This window comes from Panthera uncia, chromosome F1 (genome assembly GCF_023721935.1).
Source record: "Panthera uncia isolate 11264 chromosome F1, Puncia_PCG_1.0, whole genome shotgun sequence".
In the NCBI taxonomy this organism is placed as follows: domain Eukaryota; kingdom Metazoa; phylum Chordata; class Mammalia; order Carnivora; family Felidae; genus Panthera; species Panthera uncia.
Window position 1 is genome coordinate 33,595,751 of NC_064813.1, and position 20,426 is coordinate 33,616,176.

General features: G+C 47.6%; 1 long non-coding RNA gene across 1 annotated transcript; it reads left to right on the plus strand.

The window, feature by feature from the left end:
- The first annotated feature begins 309 nt into the window (after nucleotides 1-309).
- Nucleotides 310-8,955, plus strand: LOC125925332 (uncharacterized). Its single transcript, XR_007458786.1, has 2 exons — nucleotides 310-761; nucleotides 8,605-8,955. It is a non-coding gene; the product is annotated as an uncharacterized LOC125925332 (long non-coding RNA).
- Nucleotides 8,956-20,426: the final 11,471 nt, after the last annotated feature.

Genomic DNA, 20,426 nt, shown 5'->3' on the forward strand with positions numbered 1-20,426 from the left:
GCTCCAAAATTTGAGAACTTCAACTTGTCCAGAGTCAAAATGTTCATTCATTCATTCATTCATTCAACAAATATTTACTGAATGCCTACCAAACTCCAAGCTTAACAGGATTAGCAGGGAACCAAATATTAACCTGCCTTTCTTAATTTTATTTACAGATATAGAAAATAATCAAGGACCTGATAACAATAGATAAACAAATAGCTAAACAAGACAATTCTATTTTTTTTTTTTTTTAGAGAGAGAGAGTGCAAAAGCAGGGGTGAGAGGCATGTGGAGGGAGAGAGAGAATCTTAAGCAGGCTCCTCGATCGGCATGGAGCCCAACGTGAGACTCGATCCCGTGACCCTAGGATCATGACGTGAGCCAAAATCAAGAGTCGGAGGTTCTACTGACTGAGCCACGCAGGCGCCCCTAAACAAGACAATTCCAGATGGGCACAAATGTTATGAAGGGCACACACAAGATGATCTGATAGAAAGAGGCCCAAGATGGGACTATTTTGGACCTGGTTGTCAGGGAAGATTTCTATTGTGAGGTGACATTGGATCTGAGACCTAAAGGGTGAATAAGAAACCCTGTAACAGGCAAGAGCAAGAACAAGGGCCTCTGAAACCAGAGCAAGTTTGGCCTGTGCAAAGACCCAACAGGAGGCCACCATGCTTGGTGCGTAATGGGAAGAGCGTGCGGGAAGAGAAATGGGAGAGAGGAAGCCAGGGCGGGGCCACATGGTGCAGGGTTTGAAGCACCACGCTAAGCAGGTAGGTTTCATTTAAGAGTAAGCGAAGCTTTTTAAGCAGGGGAGTGATCTGATTTCCTTTATGAAAAAGATCACTTCGCTGCAATGTGGAGAATGGATCGCCGGGGTTCCAGAGGGCTGTGGGAAGACCAACTAGAAAATTACTGCAGTTGTCCAAGCAGGGAAATGATATTGATGTGGATTCGGGAGGGCACGGGGTGCAGGGGGTGTTGGAAAAAAGCAGATGGATTTAAGGGCTATGCTGGAGGTAGAACTGACAGGACCCACCCATGATCAGGTGTGGGGAGGAGCAGTGCCCTAAGATGACAACTTTTCTGTACTTGAAGCTTGTTTCTGTGAATTGGGCTCAGCTTCGTGTAACAGAGATGCCCCGTGTATGAAGCACAGTTCACCAGTCTGAGTTTCTCCTGCGCTTCTCTCATGCTGAGGACCTCGGGGGGGAGGAGAGAGAACCCAGAGCCTGGATGGCCCCTCTCCTGGGCCTGCGGCCTCTTGGCACAATCAGCTTCTGGAGTAGCTTAGAGAACAGCACATAGAGGAAGCCAATGCAAAGTGGGGGGCACAGAATGTGGGACGATGGCCTGCCAGCCATTTTAGATTTACTTTATCCCATGGGTGAGGGATGGGCCATGAGATCAGGATGAGCACACAGTGTGTGTGTGTGTGTGTGTGTGTGTGTGAAGAAAAGCTGGGGTTAGACTGGGAAAGACATGGAGAGCAGAGGCAGGTTGGCCACCGTCTTTAGATAGAAAGGATGTTCCTTACCTGCCTTGAATTAACAGAAAGAAAAAATAGCTACATCTGAATCCTAGATGTCTAAACTGATCTCTGATTTGCAGCAAAAAGAGAAGGGTGGGTGGTAGAAATTTAACTGAAACAGGATTCAGTAACTTGGGTTCCCTCAGTACCCAGTGCCTCCAAGTGCCCTGTCCAAGCAGGACCTCCCACTGGAGCCTGGCACGCCGAGGCCAGGCTGCAGGCTCATAGGGGCCAGGTCGTAGGGCGAAAGAATCCTTGGAAATATTGTCCTTTGAGTCCCCATCAAAGCCAATTAGTCATAAATAGAAGGGCACGTAGGTCTCTAAAAGCTTTTCTTTAAAACAAATATAAGCCCGGGAGCACCTGGGTGGCTCAGTCGGTTGGGCATCTGACTCCGGCTCAGGTCACGATCTCACAGCTCGTGGGTTCAAGCCCCGCATCAGGCTCTGTGCTGACAGCTCGGAGCCTGGAGCCTGCTTCGGTTTCTGTGTCTCCTTCACTCTCTGCCCCTCCGCCACTCATGTTCTCTCACTCTCTCTCTCTCTCAAAAATAAATAAACATTAAAAAAAAATACACACACACACACACACACACACACACACACACACACATATATAAACCCAGATCTGGGCCTGCCTTGGAGAATCAGGGGAAATGAAGCAGACTCCTAGGTGGAGGGAAAGCAGGATTGTGGAAGACAGAACAGGAGGGCGTGTTTTGCTTGGCACGTTTGAAAAGGGAGAGAGCCAGCAAGGAGAGGAGCTTCTCCTATCCCTTAAGGGGGCTCCCTTCCCTCCAAGTATTTAACATCTCCTTGTTTGGACACTTTTCTTAACCCCTTGGGCCCCTGTTGCTTAATAAGTAGAAAACATATATTAAAACCTCAACTGCCTAGAGACAGAGTCTGGAGCAAGCGATCGCTTAAGGTCATTTCAAAATCTTGGGCCTGTGGTTCTAGATAGGAGACAGTTTCATGCAGGGTTGAAGTGCAGATTATAATACAGTGGTTATAAGGATTGAATGAGTTAATAGAAGTAAATCGCTCAGAACAGTGCCTGGCACATGGTTATGACTCCATAAATATTAGATGTGTTTTCTCTGAAAACCAGTCTTCGGTACCAATCACTCTGTTATTCTGGCTCCAAAGAATTCAACACAAGGATCCTTAGGCTACCAGAATGATCCAGAGTCAACTTCTCTGTTCTCCTGCTTCCATGGAAACTTGGTCTAAACTATTCCAGGGAGATGGGAGTTTGTGTCACATAATATCATTTGGGGAAGCACCCTGAGATGTCTGGTTTCCATGGTTACCATCACATCTGGTGGGCTTGGATGTGACCAGGAAGTCCCCTTTGACTAAGAAAATTTGTGGATGCCACAGCCACCACCGTAAATGAGGCCAACCTCAAAAAAAAAAAAAAAAAAAAATCAGGCATTTGGGCAAAAGATCAGTAAGGGGCTGTTTTCAAACATCAGAAAAAGACCCAAAGAGCCAATTCAAGCTCTTGTCCCCTGATTAGTGTTCCAGGGACTCATGAAGCAGAATAATCTCTTCCCAAACTTGTTTTATTAGTAAGGCCAAAGCTTCATTAATTAACCATCAGTCTCATTAAAAAAAAAAAGAGAGAGAGACATGACTTCACAAAGCACTGGGGACCCACGGTTTGCAGAGCCAGGAGCAGAGGCTGTCGGGAGAGGCAGAAAGAGAACTTTGTGACCCGGCTTGGGGAGTTAATGCACATCCGGAAGTTCTCCCTCCCCTGGTCCAATGTTGAATGTTTCTCCAAACTATGAATAATAAATGGCATGTGGGTGGTTCCATTTTCTAACAAACTCAGACACCTTCAGGAGCAACTGCCATAATATTCCTTCCAGAAGAAAGAAGCATCGCAAATGCCTTTCCTTATTTAATGGAAGAGAAAGCTGTGGTCCAGAGAAGGAGAACTTGTCAAGAGAGCAAAGCAGGAGAAAGACTCGAAATAGAGCCTCACTGCTCCACTCCCCGCTACTCAGGCAGCCTCACACCTGATATTTTAAGCAAGGGATAAAAGATGGCTTCCCATAGACTCTTTTGGTTAACCTCCTTGCCTGACTCAAAGGAGTGACAATGTTTTGGAAAGAATAGGGAAACCATTGCCTAATGGTCTTGCTGCCTCTGGTCCCTTCCTCTAAAATTCAATACTGTTGCCAGGGTGATGTTTCTAAAACTTAAATCTGCTTATGTCATGCCCCTGGCTAAATCCTTAAATGGCTCCCCATTGACTTTAGGATAAAATCCAAAGGCCTTTCATTAACTGGCTCCTGCCTTCTTCACCGGTTCCCACCGCCCCCCCCCCCCCAACACACACAACATCCTTTCCATCCATCAGAAGTTTCCATTGGCCCCCAGCAGCCATCCTCTCTCTCTTTCTTTTCTCTTTTCATCTCTGCTCTGAATGTGTTGTTCATTGCCTGTTCATGCTTTTCAGCTTCTCAACTCCGGTTCCTTCAGAGCCAGGGATCATCTCCTCCAGGATGCCTTTCCTTACCTTCAGGCTCAGGGAGTTTCCTTTGTCCGCGCCTTTGCAGGACCCCGAGGAGACTGCTTAGCCAGGATATTTCACCACCTTTGGAGGGCTCCCATTGCCAGCCGGCCTGTGAGCTCCCCCTAGGGCAGAGGCTGGCGTGTTCATGCCGTATCTCCAGCCCTGGGTACAGTGCCTGACACATGATAGACACCTCATCGATAGTAAAGAAGCATCTCTCTGCCTCACCTAAAGTAGTCGCCTATCCTCTAGTAGCATTATATATAGCTATTTGCATGGCTATTTAATTACAACCTAGAAAAAATGGCGGGGGGGGGGGGCAGAATCAATCATTACTCAGAAATTGATTATCACCTGCTTTATTAGAGAAATAGAGTGTCATCAATAACCCAAAACAACAGAGGATCCAGAAGTCATGTCTAGCTGGGTTAGGGGCACATGACATTGTGGCATAGGGGTGTGTGTATGTGTGTGTGTGTAGGGAAAGGGCATGTGCAATTATGTGTGAAGTTTACTTTTATACTTTGACCTTTGTTTTTGTTGATAGTGTATATATGCCTGTTCCCTGGGAACATACTCACTAACACAGAGTGAAGGGGAGAAAATGGCAAGAAGTTGGAAGAAGGGAGTCAGGTATTGCAAATTGCCCAAAGACACACGCTCCTCCCAGTGCAAACCCATAATAATAACCCAGGAACTTAGCAACGAGCTATCAGTGTTAGTGATGTCTTTATCACAGCAACCCCTTACATTTATGTTGCACGCCAGCGTTTACAAAGCACTTTCCATTACCTTGTACCGACCTACTCCCCATCCCACGCCCCGACACCGCGCTAAAGGAAACCATCTGCTTTCTTTTATATACATTTCTAAAAAGCATATTTGTGTTTTAGTCTTTAGCCATATAAAATGGGCATCGCGCTACATAAAGCATTTGTGCCTTACTTCAAAAAACTTGATATTCTTCTACTAAGTTTCATCCCTATTATTGCCCAGAGGGGTGGTTTATTCCCCTTGTCTGCTAGATATTATTCCCGACGTGACCCATTTTACCGCAGTTTTATTCACCCACTTCTCCGTCAGCGGGTACTTGAGTTATTTGCATTTTTGCTCCTGAACAGGGCTGCTATGAATATTCTCATACATATATCCTAGTAGCCATATACAGAAGTATCTCTTGGGTATTTATACAGCAGTGCAGTTGCAAAGCGATAGGGAAAGTGAATGTTTAACATTACAGACTAATGTCAGTTTTATAAGATAGGGCCATGCAGAGTCACAAGTTTGCCAATAGAGCACAGGAGCACCAATCACTCTGTATCCCCTCCAACAACAGGGTTAACCTACGTGATAAAGACTGATCAAGCAAGAGTCTCAAACTAGCCCCCCTGGAACCAAGTCAGGCTGCTTGTCTCGCAAAGTATGTCTCTGGTTGTCTTTATTTTTTTCGTTTTAATTTGAAAGCCTTTGGATGGACACTGTTGAATATTATAGACCCCACTCTTTGAGCATGTGAGTTTGAGATCCCTGAGATGGATAAAGCCTAAGAATTTAGACTTATGGAATAATAGTGAGTCCAAGGAAATGTGCTTTCCAAAAGAGAACAGGAAAGGGGCGCCTGGGCAGCTCAGTCGATTGAGCGTCCCACTTCGGCTCAGGTCGTGATCTCACGGTTCGCGGGTTCGAGCCCCGCGTCGGACTCCGTGCAGACAGCTCGGAGTCTGGAGCCCGCTTCGGATTCTGCGCCTCCCTCCCTCTCTGCCCCTCCCCCGCTCACGCTCTGTCTCTCTCTCTCTCCTTCAAACATAAACATTAAAAAAAACATTAGAAGAGAACAGGAAGAACTCACTTGAATGCCCCGCAGATGTTGATGCAGTATCCCTAAAAACCCAAACTGGATAGTCTGCACCCAACATTGTGAGTTACAGTCTCAGGAGTTAGTGGAGTCAAGGTCAAGTGACAGGCACAAACAAGACGGTACTCGAAATAAACGACCGTTGAGGGCATGTGTCACCACAATTCACCCACATACCGATCCTTAAACATGTGTATCATTATCCCCATTTTATAGCCAAAGACAATGAGGTGTAGGCAAAGTCCTCGGCTTCCACGGCAAATAAGTGGGGGAGAGCTGGGTTCCAAATTTATGGCTGAACAATTGAATCCAAACCCATGCACAGGGCACCGTAGCACTCTGCCTCCCAAATCACACGGTGTCCGTCTCAGTTGGTGCACTAACCAGGTTTATGGGAAGCACCTACATTTCGTCCCCAGTGGCCCTGCAAGGTGGCTACAGCACTTGTTCTTGCGGTTTTTGTAGAAAAGGAAATTGAGGTCTAGAGAAATTAAGGGGCTAGGCCAAGATCACCTGGAGAATATGAGAAGGCACTGAGACATGAGCGTGTTCTCACGCTAATGCCGACTTCTTTTTCCACGCTGACTGACCTTGAGTTCCTATCAAAGGCCCGGAGAGAAGTCATTGCAAACTGATATAATTTCCTCTTCCCGGATAGAACCACAGGTCTCCTTGCCACCAGGCGCAGAAGCTGATAGTCTCAGAAGGAGCAAGTGTGGGAAAGGAGAGAATGATTTTACCTATCCTGATCTAGAAACTGAATATCGCCACAGATGTTGGGCTGCACTTTGAGTATAATCATCATTTTTGGAAACCTACTAAAACAAGAGACACATGCCAGAGCTTAGAAATGCACTAATCCTTCTGGAAAGGCGAAAAACATTAGGAAAGCTGTCATCCAAAGAACCAGAGAACCGTAACATCCTTTCTAGAAACAGTGACAGAGAACAGGAACCCCCTCCTTTAAGTTTTAATGTGATGTCTTTCTTTTCAAAGTAGGTTTGGAAGGTTGCAAGAATATGCTGATCCCCTTTTAAGAATAAATTAAACTTTGAATTCTTCGAGTCCGGGTCTATTTCCCTGCATGCTAGATCCTGGTAAAGGCTACCTTGTAGAGACCAGGAGAACCCTCCAACTTCAGGATAATCCCCAAGAGAAGCCGTCACTGGATCGTCTACCAACAGCAATTCTGACTCCATATCTGTTGTGAGAGAGAGCACATGTTCTTGAAAGACTCAGATGTCATTACCATGAGCTGCTCTAAGCTTTGCTAGAAGTCCAGGGGGCCTCTTCCGTGGACCAACCCCCCACCAACTCTGGGGAGGGTTTGGGATTTAATGATTCTAAGACTACCGAGTAATTGTATCCCCTCGAAAGGCTTCCCTACAGACTGCAGCCCTTTCCCTACAGTATATGAAGGAGAGAGATCTCCACCCAAGTGTTCTCCAGCTGTCTGGATTTGTTTCATACCCATGGACACAGAGGATGAACTGATGACCCCCAGCAGTAGCGTCCTGCCTCTTATCTTTCTCTCTCTTACCCAGCAATAACAGCAACCTCTTGTGTCGTCTCAGAATCCACAAGTTCAAACCAACATCTCTATCTCCTATGACCATCAGATCACCAGACGTGACTGCCTCTGTTTTCCTCTCCAGAGAAACCATAGGTTACTCTGGCCCCAACACAGCGGCGGAGAAAAGGGGGAGGGGGGAAGGATTATCATTTCCCACTGCCAGGCAATTTTAGCATCCCCACTCCTCCTGCCCCCCTCCCTCCCATTGAAGTTAAACAAAGCCAACCATTCCATCCTGATCTGTCCCTTTCTCCTGCACTATATAAAGCTACCCACAGATGGCATGCACGGATTCATGCTCCAAAACTCCCCAGTGCCCACTCTCTTCCATCAAGCTGGTTCCTAAATCTGTGGATGCAGCAGACTTCAGAAGAGGAAGCAGTGTGATCACGCAGCATGAGCCTTGGCACAATGGAGTCTGGACCGTGCCAGGGCCATGATGCCCGAGTCTCACCCACTCTGATGCAGCACTCAGAATGGCATCTGGTTGCCCCACTGTCCACGTGATGGGATCTTCGCGCTAAAAGCCAAGTTTCTCTCTTTAGTGTACTCTGGGTAGTAGGTAAAGAAATTCATGACAAAGTAGGGAGAAGGGAAAAATGGAAATGATCAAGGAAAAGTTGTTGAGGGACCTAGAGGAAAGAAAACCTTGAACATTTCCTTTCCTTCTCTGCTCATTCATTTTCCTGCATATGGCTTGCAGAGGGGGTCTTGGGGAGGGCCAGTCATGGAAGCAAAATAAAGCTTTTGGGGGGTCGTTTCTTCCCTGGGGACTTTTGTGCTGCCCCCAGTAGTCCCATCTCCAATTAACCTAAATTCCATCCCAATGCACTTAACCATAACTCATCTGTTGATATGTATATTGTTTCTTTTTTTAATATCTATTCCTGAAAAAGAGAAAGAGACAGAGCATGAGTGGGGGAGGGTCAGAGAGAGAGAGAGGGAGGCACAGAATCTGAAGCGGGCTCCAGTCTCTGAGCTGTCAGCACAGAGCCAGATGCGGGGCTCGAACTCATGGACCTGAGCCGAAATCAGACGCTTGACCAACTGAGCCACCCAGGCACCCTGATATTTATTATGCTCAAACACTGTGTAAAATGATTTATTCTCATTTCTTCATTTCATTTTCAGGCAAAACTGGAAGCTGGTATTATTCTCCCCTATTTTTCAGAAGAGAAAACAGAGATGTTAAAGAAGTTGCCAAGGTCACACAGCTCTTAAATGATGGAACCAAGATTCTAATCCAGTTCTATCAGGTTTCAAAGATTGTTTTTCCCTAAAGGATCTCATCAGCCCAAACCAGCTGTCATAACAGAACAAAAAGGCATTACCTAAAGCTTTCTATCTGAGAGATATTTACATTTTAATAGCCTGTCTCTTAACGAGGTTTCAATGAGCAAAGAAATGAATTGCTTGTAATGCTATTTGGGGCACTGTAATAGGTCATAGAGGAAATACACGGGATCAGGGTGTCTCAGATAATACCGTGTAGACTGTTGTCTATCTCGACTCCATCTAATGAAGCCAGGCCCATCTGAAGGAAGATTGAAACCACTGTTTTGCATCTATTCCAATAGAAACTGTACTTACTAGGTGTTATAAGCAAGAGAAGATTTGTCTGGATATAGGAAAGCCCTCCAAGAGCAGAAGCCTATGGAAGGTTGGTAGATGACTATAATACACATAAATACACACACACACACACACACACACACACACAGCTCTCACCCCCCAGCCTGGGATGGACTCAGTCCTACCTAATCATAGACATGAACAAGGTGGTTTCCCAGAAAAACTCTGGGCCTCAACTTGGAACCATTAACTTTGACTTAGAGGATTCCATTTCATTTCCCAGAATTTCCTAAAGATACGCCTGCAGTTGGCATTTTCTGCCCTTGAAACAACATTAGATAAGAAAAGCAAGAGGCTTCCAACATTCTTTGAAAAGACAAACATTTTTCCAGACTTGGGTCAAGAATGAGCTGTCCAGCCGACAACGCTTGGGGATTCAGTTTTCCCCCAGACTTTCAAATCCTTCAACCCAACTTTGATTTTCTGTCCTCCTGGACCAGCCCTAATAGGAAACTATCTTCTGACAGGCTACCAAACACAACTCCTTGAAAGCAAACGGCGGATCCAAAGGCCTTGATTGGTCTTTGTCTCTTCCCTCTTGCTGTACAGAGAGAGCTCATCTCCGGCAGAGGAAGACACAAGTGGCGTTGACCTGCCCCACTGCTGTGGCTGGCCGAGGCTGGTTGCCAGTTCCCTCCTCTGGTGCTTGATCTCTCCTCCCCTCCGCTTCCAGGGTGACTGCCCTACCTGAAAGGGAGAGGAGAGAAGGGAACAGCTGAGGAGGAAAGACAACACCAGTAACGTTCCATGGACAGGGACCCTGCCAGATGCGGATCAATAATGAAAAGAAATCTAAATGGGGCGTCAACACATCCATTCCAGAGATATGAATGCGAGGGAACTACATGGGTGTGTGTTTAGCTATCCCAGGGTTACCTTTCCATTCCTCTTCATCATTTTAGCCCAGTCAGGAGGCCCTGAATGTTCCAGTTCCATCCTATCAACAAAGATATACGTTTCTTGACAAATGCTTTCATCATTAGCTTTTGGTCACCCAAGGTATACGTTTGTCCTAGGGACAAAGGATGCTCAAAGTAAAAGTCAACATTCCTATTGTAGTTTCCCAGAAGCTGTGTACCAATGTGCCCCTTCCCCAGCCTCTCTGACCTTATTTCTTACTGATTTGCCCTCTTGGGTCCCCACTCACTCCCTTCTAACCCAAATGGTCTACTTACCAGATCTCCCACTTAGGTCTTTGTCCTGATTATTTTTTTCTGACCCAACCAATATTTTCCTGGAAATCTCCTTGGCTCACTCCCTTGCTACATCAAGTCATTGCACAAACACCACCGTGAAAAGAAACTTCCCCTTTCCCTAAGTTTCCTAATGCAAACTTTATCTACCCGCATCCGGTCCCCACCTCCACACTCTACCCCGACCCCCTTTCCCCTGCACTGTCTTGTCTTCTCCCACAGCACTGGTCGTTTTATAATCTACTGCATACTTTAGTTGTTTATTATGTTTATCGTTTACTTGCCTTTCTCTTCATACCCTGCTGGAATGTTAACTTATGACAGCTGGGATTTCTGAGTTCCTTCATCATCGATGTATCCCAAATGTCTAGGATGATGTCTTCCGCATAATAGATGCTCAAGAAATGTGGGCTGAATTACTGCTGAGTGGAAGCATGTGCTGTTAGTGGAGAGACTTTAAATACTCTCTAGGACTAGATTGACCTCCGCCTGCATTCCAGGTAGCCGGTGCAGTGGCTCCAAAGGAGAGCAAGCCCCCCGTGCTTCCTGTGCGCCTTAGAGCCCGAATCCCTTGCCCCCCTCATATCTATTTTCCTTTGTATATTTCACACTCTGCAGCCAAACTTGAAATGAATCTTCCCACCTCTTAACCTTCTGATGCATTTTCCATTGGAGGCTCCGGGTACCATAACGCCTCAATCCGCTTCTCTACTTGCCTGCAATTCAGACTTTTGGCCCCACTCTGTGGCCCTGGTCTCCTGGGGTCGCGCCCCGCCCGGTTCTGCTCGGATGCTGGACCCCTCTGGCCGGCAACAGCCCCCCGCCGGCACCCTTGTCGGCTCAGAAGGTACACCGGGACCCCAAGCGACAACACTCCCGGATGTGTCTTCATTCCCTGTGACCGGACAAACCTGAACACATTTAAGTCAGTAGCAGCGAGCTCTCAGCTTCATCAGGAAACACGTTTAATAAGGAGTATGACGCACAACTACGCCTCTTCGTGTCCTGAATGTCAGAACGAGCCTGGAATTTGTACATCAATATGACAAGCACAAACCATGTAAAAACCTCAAGCCACAATGATGACAAACCATCCCCAGATTGGACATGTGTTTTACAGAAAATGCCTCCTGGTCTAACTCCATCTGACAGCAAAAATCATTTGATACTTTAGATTTCAACAGCCCCTCAATCTCCAAGCGGGGCAACCATTTTTAAACCGTCAACGGCCACACTGCCAACTTCATAGCGTGGAAACTCTGAGCGCCCCGGACCGAGGTGAGGCTGATGCGTTTACGTGGTGCACGCCACAGGCCCGTTAACGCCTGTGACACTTCAGCATCCCCATTAATCACAAACCCCTCCCAGTGGAACTCGCCATTCCCCACTCAGCAGGACCCGCCTGCCTTAAACTTAAACCGGTTTTACTCTTTGCCCTCCCTTCCCGCAATATAAAACTGATGCCTACCATGCACATCTCACTTTATAGGTTCCAGAGTACCTTTACACCCGTACCTTAATTTTACCCCCACGTCAGCACTCTAGAGTGGGTATTATGGTCCACGTGCTGGCAAAGCGGTAACTGAAGTTCTGAAGATTTAAGGAACCGGTACAAGGCTCACAGCTGGGACGCGGTGAGTTCCGTTCGAACCCAGGCCCTCGACGACGCAACCAGGGCTCAGCCTTCCCACCTCGGCTGCCTGACTTGGTCACTCAGCACTCAGCGCTTTCCGGCTCCCCAGTTAATGCTTCTGCAGATAGACTCTTCTCCAAGCTACCAACATGCTTTTCTTCATCCTAACTGCGCACCATGCTGCCCCATTTTCGGACATGCAATGCATTTATTTCGGTTCTGACTCCAAACAAATGTTCCAAGTTCCGTCTCCCTCTCTCCTTTGCACTCTGGATCCACACCTTGACTATTGCCCTTACTCTACAGCTCCACGGTTAGCTGTCGGCGCCTTTCTCTCCCCCTAAGTTCTCCTCCAGGACAGGGGTTGCATCTCACGCCGTCCTATTACCCCAGATTTTAGCACCGTGCCTAATACGAAAATTCTCAGTGAAGGTATGTAATTTTTGAGATGTTGAATGAATGGTAATTGTGCCCAAGAGATGAGGGAGCGTCCTTCAGAGCCCACATTCACGCCCCACCTCCTGGCACACTTGTGCTATATCACGGCCACAAAGACCTCTCCAGAGCCCGTGAGGAAGAGACATGCTGTGTAATCACAGCCCATTCCAGCACTGAAAGTCCCAGGGACCCTCAGGACTGCTGTTCCAACAGTCTTTGGGGAAACTCGACTCAGAGATGAGTTGATAGGGACAGAGACACAGGAATGGAAGGGAAAAGATCTACCAAGAGAACAGAGGGGATGGGGGGTGCCAGGAGGAGCTTTGGCTATGTCTCCAGTCTTTACCTTGATGTGGCAGGTCCCGAGAAGTCTCTGTTTGTGATAAGAGTGACCAGACTCTGGGGCCCCTAGGAGGAAAGCAACGGCCGAGCTGAGAAAAAGCTTATGCTTAAATCTAGAATTGTTTGAACAAGCAAAACCCCAGGATCCCTGAAAAGTGGATCAGTTAGAGTTGGTTCTAACTCCAGAAAACCTTGTTCCAAATTCTTCGTCCAATTGGGGTCTCTGTCCTACGAGTACACACATGTGCGTAGAACCATCTCCTAGAACCAAACTCAAAGATCTATCACAAAAGGGGCACCTGGGTGACTCAGTCAGTTGGATGTCCATCTGACTCTTGATTTCTGCTCAGGTCATGATCTCAGGGTCATGGGAGCGAACTTTGCGTCAGGCTCTGCACTGAGTATGGAGTCTACTTAAGATTCTCTCTCTCTCTCCCTCTCTCTCTCTCTCTCTCTCTGTCTCTCTCTCTCCCTCTCCATTTGCCCCTTTCCCCTGTGTGTGCTCTCTCTCTCTCAAATTAAAAAAAGAAAAAAAAAGATTTGTTTTGGGGTGCCTGGGTGGCTCAGTCAGTTAAGCATCCAATTCTTGAATTCAGTTCAAGTCATGTTCTCATGGTTGTGAGATCTGGCCCTGCACTGGGTGTAGATCCTGCTTAATAGCTCTCTCTCTCTCTCTCTCTCTCTGTTAAAAAAATATATACCTATCACATTGACATGAAATGGAACTTTCTCAGCTCTCTGTACAAATCAGTTAAATTCAACGAATTCAACTAATGTGTTAGGGCCTCCTGTGTGTCCAGCAACATTCAGGACATACAACCTAAGCAGATATGGCTCCTGCCCTGACGGGGCTCTCAGTCAAATAAAACCATATAAAACCATAAAAAAAAAATTAGAGAAGCTATAACAAGTAATAGAAATGCTGTGGGATTAAGGGAAGGGAGAAATTAATTCCACCCAAAGAGAATGAGAGTTAAGCTGGGCCTGGAAGGATGGCATGGGGGGTGATTACTTAGGGGTTCAATGCAGAACCCCTGTCCCTCTCATGGGCGGGGGTTCTCATGAGGTCCATTCCGGAAAGGAACTCAAACAGGACCATGGTCTCCCAAGAACAGTAAAAGTCAGCCAGAAAGCCAAAAAGCAAAGACCATGGGTTCAGTGTCCTCCCCACTTTGGAACTGGGGAAGAAGCTGGTCCACTAAAGCACGCTGACTCACGCGGAAGGGGTGAGGACTCGAGATAGTAAACGCAAGGATGACCACGACAGACGTAGAACAGAACCCGGGTTAGATCACTCAGTAGCACCTTGTTAATTTTTCTTACCGTCTCAGACTCCTTCGTATTTGCTCCCACACCAGCCCTGCTCCCAGTCTTGGTATCAGGGATAAGCACAGGAACTTCAATAGGAAATCATGGAGGGCGGAAGATTCTAAGAGAATAGGAGCATTCTGGACAGCTTGGGGGATGGAGAAGACTTTCGCACTGCTCCCCAGGGAGCAAGTTAGTGAGCATGGTGGGAAGCCGTGTTGCCAGAGTATGTGGGAATCAGAGCCTCCGGGGCCATGAACGCCAAGCCAAGAAGTTTTAAGTGGAAGATGCCTGCAAAGTGGACCATTGAAGGTTTCTGAGGAATGAACTGACCCAGTCCTGTGTCTGCTGGCTTTCCTAAGACCCATGTCCTTACCTCAGGAAATAACCACTTGCCCAGACAATGGTGTTAATTCTATCCTTAAAAGATGGAGACGGCCTTTGCCGCCTCTGCGGTCTATGTTCCGTGTGGGTGCCTGGAACCTGGTCTTTGTACAGGTATCTCTCGGCCTTCAATGCCAAGTACTCAACTAGACACTGAACACTGACCGGTGAGCCCCGGGTGTGCACTGATGGGACTGTGTGAGGCCTCAGTGAGGGACCAACAGGCCTGTCTGTGCAGACCCTTTTGCCAACAGTATCCAGGTCCCCAGACGGCTCAGGCCAAGCAAATCTGGTACATCTCCTCTCATGTGTGGCACGTATTTTCCGTCTTTGCTGAAAGCCCCCCAAGAAGAAAGTGTCGCTTCTTCAGTCAGATGCAGTGATTTTCGTTAAAAATTTATGGTATTAACCAAACCACGGGGGAGAGTTCCGCTCAGCCAAGCCTTTTCCTTCGTCCAGCCCAAATCGTAACATATGTTACCTAGTGGGGGGTTATGAGCAACCCATCCTTGGCATGGAAGGGCGCTCCAGGAAAAGCAAGCAAAACCCTAATCATTAGAGGCCAGAATGGAGAGTGGTGTGGTCAGCCTTGCTTTTTTGAAGAAAGAAGTGGAACTGATACTACGTTGCAAGTTGCGTTGAAATTGTCCAGCCCGAAACCTTAGGATCGGGAGGCTTGGGCGGAGCTCCGGAAGAACCCGTGAAGTAAACAGAAGTAAGGCTGGTTTCTGGGTTATCAGGGACTAGGGGGTGTTTCCACGGCAAAATAAATCATCCGATAGGTGCAGGGAACATATTTGTTAAAAACATAAAAAGGGGACGTATGGTTTGACAGAGTATGGGTGTACTTTTCGAAAATATAAGGGGGAAAAGGCATGCAAAATTGGAGCTGTTCCCGAAAAATCTTTACACTTGGTCACCTGCACGCAGCGCCCTTACTGAAGAGGAATACGGTATGTGGAATCCAGGATAAGCCAATGAACACAAATCACTAATTGCAAGTGTGGGTGGCCAACCTATGGTCTATGTGCAGGAAGAATTCATCAGCACTGCTCGGCTGGGCCTCTCCGTGACTCTTAGCAGCTAAGCTAGTCGCTCAGAGGTCTCGGCCTCCTGCAAGCAAGCTAAGGAGCCTTCATTTCTGCACGTCAGGACGTAACAAAACTCCGGCCAGTGTAGCGTTTGGTGAGCAGGCTCAAAGGCTAATCAAGTTAAAGGGAAATTACACACTGTCTTCCAAGAGAGCTCACCCTGAGGGATTTATCCACCTCTGGTTTTCTGAGCAATTTAGACCAGGATAAAGTAACAGCTTTCCCTACTGCCTAAAAGTTGCTTTATTCTCATCCGCAACGTGCATAGATGGCCTTGCTCGCCCCCCTGCACGTATACACACACCTTCATCACAATGTCTTGTCCCTTCCCCTGTCCCCTCCACACACGGATGTTAAAAGCGGGCTCCATTTGGTTGTAGCTCCTGGGAAGGATGCAAAATGTAGCCAAATTTGCATAGCATGCCAGACAAAGCCCTCCGGCCCCTGAAACTTCACACCTGTCTCCTGCCAGTATCCGAAATGCCATCTGCTTCTCTGGGAAAGCCAGACACAAGGCCCCCTCTTTATGCCTTTGGTAGATGATGAGAAAATCTGGCATGGGGAGCCTTAATTGCTCAAAAATAACTCCATGGTACGTAACATACAGTTACATGAAGATCCGAAGAAAAAAGCCTTGGCAGCCGTTTTACAAACATTCAGGATAATGGTTGGGGCATGCAAAAGGGAAACTATTTAAGGACCCAACCTAGGCCCAAATTCTTTCCACTGCCAAGAACTCTACAAGTGAGGAGTTTCGCGTGTGGCAGGAAAGTCCCACAACAAAAGGAGTATGAGGCACGGAGGCAGGATCATGTGTTTCCATCTAGGCCACCCTGGGTTTGAGATGCTCTCCGCAAGACACAGAAACGTAAAGTGAATGTCACTCACGAATGCCACTTTCAAAGTACAGTCCTACCCCCAGTTAGGAGAGCAGGCCAGAGGGAAATTGCAGCTGCACGAAACAGGAGGATTTGAAAGAAGCAGGAGGGTTTTCGGCCTGGTTCAAGCACGGGACTGGCGCGAGGCAGGACAATACCAGTTTGCCATCCGTGGCACTACGGACGTTCGGGGCTGGAAAATTCTTTGTTGTGGGGGCTCTCCTGTGGATTGTGGGATGCTGCGCGGCATCCCCTGGCCTCTGGCCATGGCGTGCCAGTAACACCCCCTCCCCCCGGGGGAGACAACCAGCAATGTCAAAGGACCCCTGGGGAGCAAACTCACCTCTTTCAAGAACTATTCAACCAGAGGATCTCTTGGTTGGGGTATGTGGGTACCAGAGAGGGTTCGGATAGCATAGCACTTATCACAGGGAATGATGCTTACTTCATGACCAGTCTGTCTCCCAGCTGATTGTAGTTTTCTGAGGACAGGGACCTTTTCCATCGGAGCTCTGCTGTTTCTCCAGCCCATAGTCTGGAGTGTTGAAGTGTTATGTTAAAAGAAAGAATCAGGGGCGCCTGGGTGGCGCAGTCGGTTAAGCGTCCGGCTTCAGCCAGGTCACGATCTCGCGGTCCGTGAGTTCGAGCCCCGCATCAGGCTCTGGGCTGATGGCTCGGAGCCTGGAGCCTGTTTCCGATTCTGTGTCTCCCTCTCTCTCTGCCCCTCCCCCGTTCATGCTCTGTCTCTCTCTGTCCCAAAAATAAATAAAAAATGTTGAAAAAAAAATTTAAAAAAAAAAAAGAAAGAAAGAATCAGGGGCGGAATGAATGGCAGGCTGGATCCCAGGCTCCTTTCCCAATCCCGTGTTCCCTATGCTGAGTGCTGAGTCCTCGCGTTGGGGTTGGGGGGGGGGGGGGGGGGTATGGGGGGGTGGGGGCATATCTTCAGAAAACTAATAAAATAAATGACTAAATAAATGGAACCTCTTGTCTAAAGAACACAGAGATAAGATAAATCATTTTGAGTCCTGGGAAAATTATCTCCACCATCCTGCCCTGGTTTCTCCGTTCAGCCAGAAAACACTTTAATTTATCTTGTGAAATTTTTCATTCGCTAGACGAACATTAAGTATTTCTTTCCTCTTTTTTTTTTTTTTAAATATTCTTTTCTCTACAAAGGTGGGTTGGCTCTCAACTCATTGGAATAAAAGCTCCATTAGCCTCAGTGCACGTAAGTCTTGTGAAGTTGGCCTGGATTCAGGGCCGGCAGAAGGATAAAGAAACCTGACACTCATTCTTCACGTAATTAGAGTTGGTAAAATAAACTGTGTGCATTTCATTAAAGGAATGGATCCATCAGGCCCAAGACAGGGCGGGAATCTCATGCTCACAGCATCAGTCTTTTGTTTCAAATTAACCCCTAGCTGATAAAAAAAATTTCCCGTGGAGTCATTGGGGAACATGCCTGTCCCCTTCCCCGTGTGTAATTTAGTCTCCGAGCCCACATAATTTCTCAGCTGGCTGAAACCCAGCAAACACTGCAGTTATCCTCTTACCCATGACACATGTTCTCTGACTCCCCCCAAGGTCACTGACGGGATGCTTCCCTCCCTCGGTAGCATGATGGCATCTGCAAACCCACCCTTTGCTAAGAAGACATTGCTTCTCCATGCTTGCCAGTAACCAGGATAAGGTTGCCCCGAGAAACCCACGTTTTTGACCAGACTTGCGACAAGTAGCAACACGAAGAAGAAGACTGATTAGAAAGCAATAGAATAATCGGTGCTTATGAAATCAATTCTCTTTGAAAAGCAAGCAGCCCCTTCCTAAATTCCGACTGTGGTTCTTAGTTATGCTAGCACCCTCTTCTATAAACCTGATCTAACCAAACGCAGCCCAGCTTTCAAAAAGCCAAGAAGATCTTCGAAACTCCAACCAGATGCCGCAGTCATAACGAGGGATGGTCTTCCTCTCTGTCATAGCTCTCTCTCTCTCTTCTGCCCTCACTGTGGCTAACCTAGAATCATGATCCATCTTCTCTGATGGTCCTCTGCCTCCTCCTCACCTAGTAAGTGCTCCTTTTTTTCATCTTTGATCTATAAAACAGAGAAGAAGGTAGGTGGGGAAATAAGGCAGGTGTCAGTGACAGACAAGTGAGCTCTCTACTAACCATGGAAGAACATCCCAAGCAAGAGGCAAGAAGAGGAACCATAAGAAGAGAACAGGGCTGTCAGGAAGGGAAGACAGTCCTTGAAGTAGACAGGTTGAGGAAGAGGTGATGGAAAGAGGTGTTGTCTTGTCTGGAGATACTAGCGGGCAGCCTGGCAGTTTTCCTTACCAAGTACGGGCAGAGCTCTGAGGGACCGGCACTGTGCAGTAACGCCCGATCATGGCAGAGACGAGGAAAACAGCCAAGGCTACAGCATCAGCCAATGAGAGGGCTTCCCTGATCGCACAGGCTGTGAAACCTGGCCTTCCCCATTTCTGGACGTCTTTACGCTGAGGAGAGACAGCCCTCTATCCAGGAGAAGCAATACTGAGCTAGCCTGGATGAATTCTAGGAGTGTCCGTAACTCTGAAAAACTATGGAACTCTAAGAAGTATACGCAGGGCAGAACGTAGCTCCAGAGCGGGTTTGGGGCTGGGGACCACGGCACTAGCAGGAACCTGGCTCTGTCCAGGGGCTCAGCTGTTCAACCCAGCCTGGGTGTCGTCTGGTTTAGACACGTTCTGAGTGGCTGATGTATTCCCCCATGGTCCTGGTGGGTATATTTTGTGTGTTTCCACTTTCCGTTATCTCACTAATAGAGGAGTGTGTGTGTACGTGCGCGTATCCGTTCGCTTGGCCATTTGTGTCACGAGGAGGCTTCCAGAGACGTTTCTCTGGGCATGGAAGCTTCAGCAGACTCAGGGAGCGGACAGAGACGGGTTTAGGGGTTGGGAGGGGGTCTGTTCGTGCCTGTGCCTTCCCTTCTCCGTGAACTCAGCTATTTGGCATCCATGACGTCTCTCCCATTAAGCTCACTGGAGGGTTTGAGGGCAGCCCCTCTTCCCTGCTGTTCTTTGTACGCTGTCCTCCCTCTCTCCCTCCTCACCCCCTTCTATTTTCTACTCCCCTTCTCCCCTCTGGTTTCTTCAATTTCAATGAGTTTATTGGCATGACGAATGTTGCCAAAGCCAATAGCACTGAGTCTCAGTGTCTAGGGATGGATTTCACAGTGGGAAGGGGGTGAGCGGGGCCTCGGACCACATTCCCACTGTGGGTTTCTGCTTCAGTCTGAGATGGTGGCAGGCTGCCAGGGACCTTGTTCACTTGGGTTTCCAGTCTCAGCTGAACTCACCAGCCTTGTCTCCAGACACAGAGAAAGTTCTTATTATGGCAGAGGTCATGTCTGGAGCCTCAGTCCTGGGAGGTATGAGGGTTTCAAGCTTATGTTTTCAAGAAACAGTTTCATAAACAAGTCCCACACTGTCCTGTACAAACAGCGCTGTTAAAACTCCAGCCTCCCAGTGACACTGCTGGGGCCAAGGTGACAAAGACCAGCAGAGCTCAGGCCGGGCGTTTATAGGAGATTGAAAACGGTCCTTGACCGTCTTCTGAATAAGCGAGAGTCTTACCTTTTTTCGTAACCACCCCCACGCCCCAAACACACACACACACACACACACACACACACACACAAGTAGAACAATTTGGAGAACTGGAGATAGGCAGGAGAAAATATTGTTACAACTAGAGCCTCAAACATCCATTTCAAGTGAGTTCCAGCTAAGGAAGTCTCCTTCCTAATGAACGAGTCTTATGAGGCCTTATCAAGCTCCTATTTTGCCTCTCTCTCTCTCTATCTGTCTCTCTCTTGTCCGTCAGCCGATGGAAATTTCTATTTGCAATGAAAATCAACTTTGGAAAACGTCACAGCAAGGGACTTTTTTTCCTGGCTGCCCCAAGATTGATCCGGTCCATAGGATGCCCCAGATCATTGCATTCAGTAATTTCATTCTGCTTATGATCTATTTCTTATACGATCAATATGATAAATGCGATGGAGAGCAA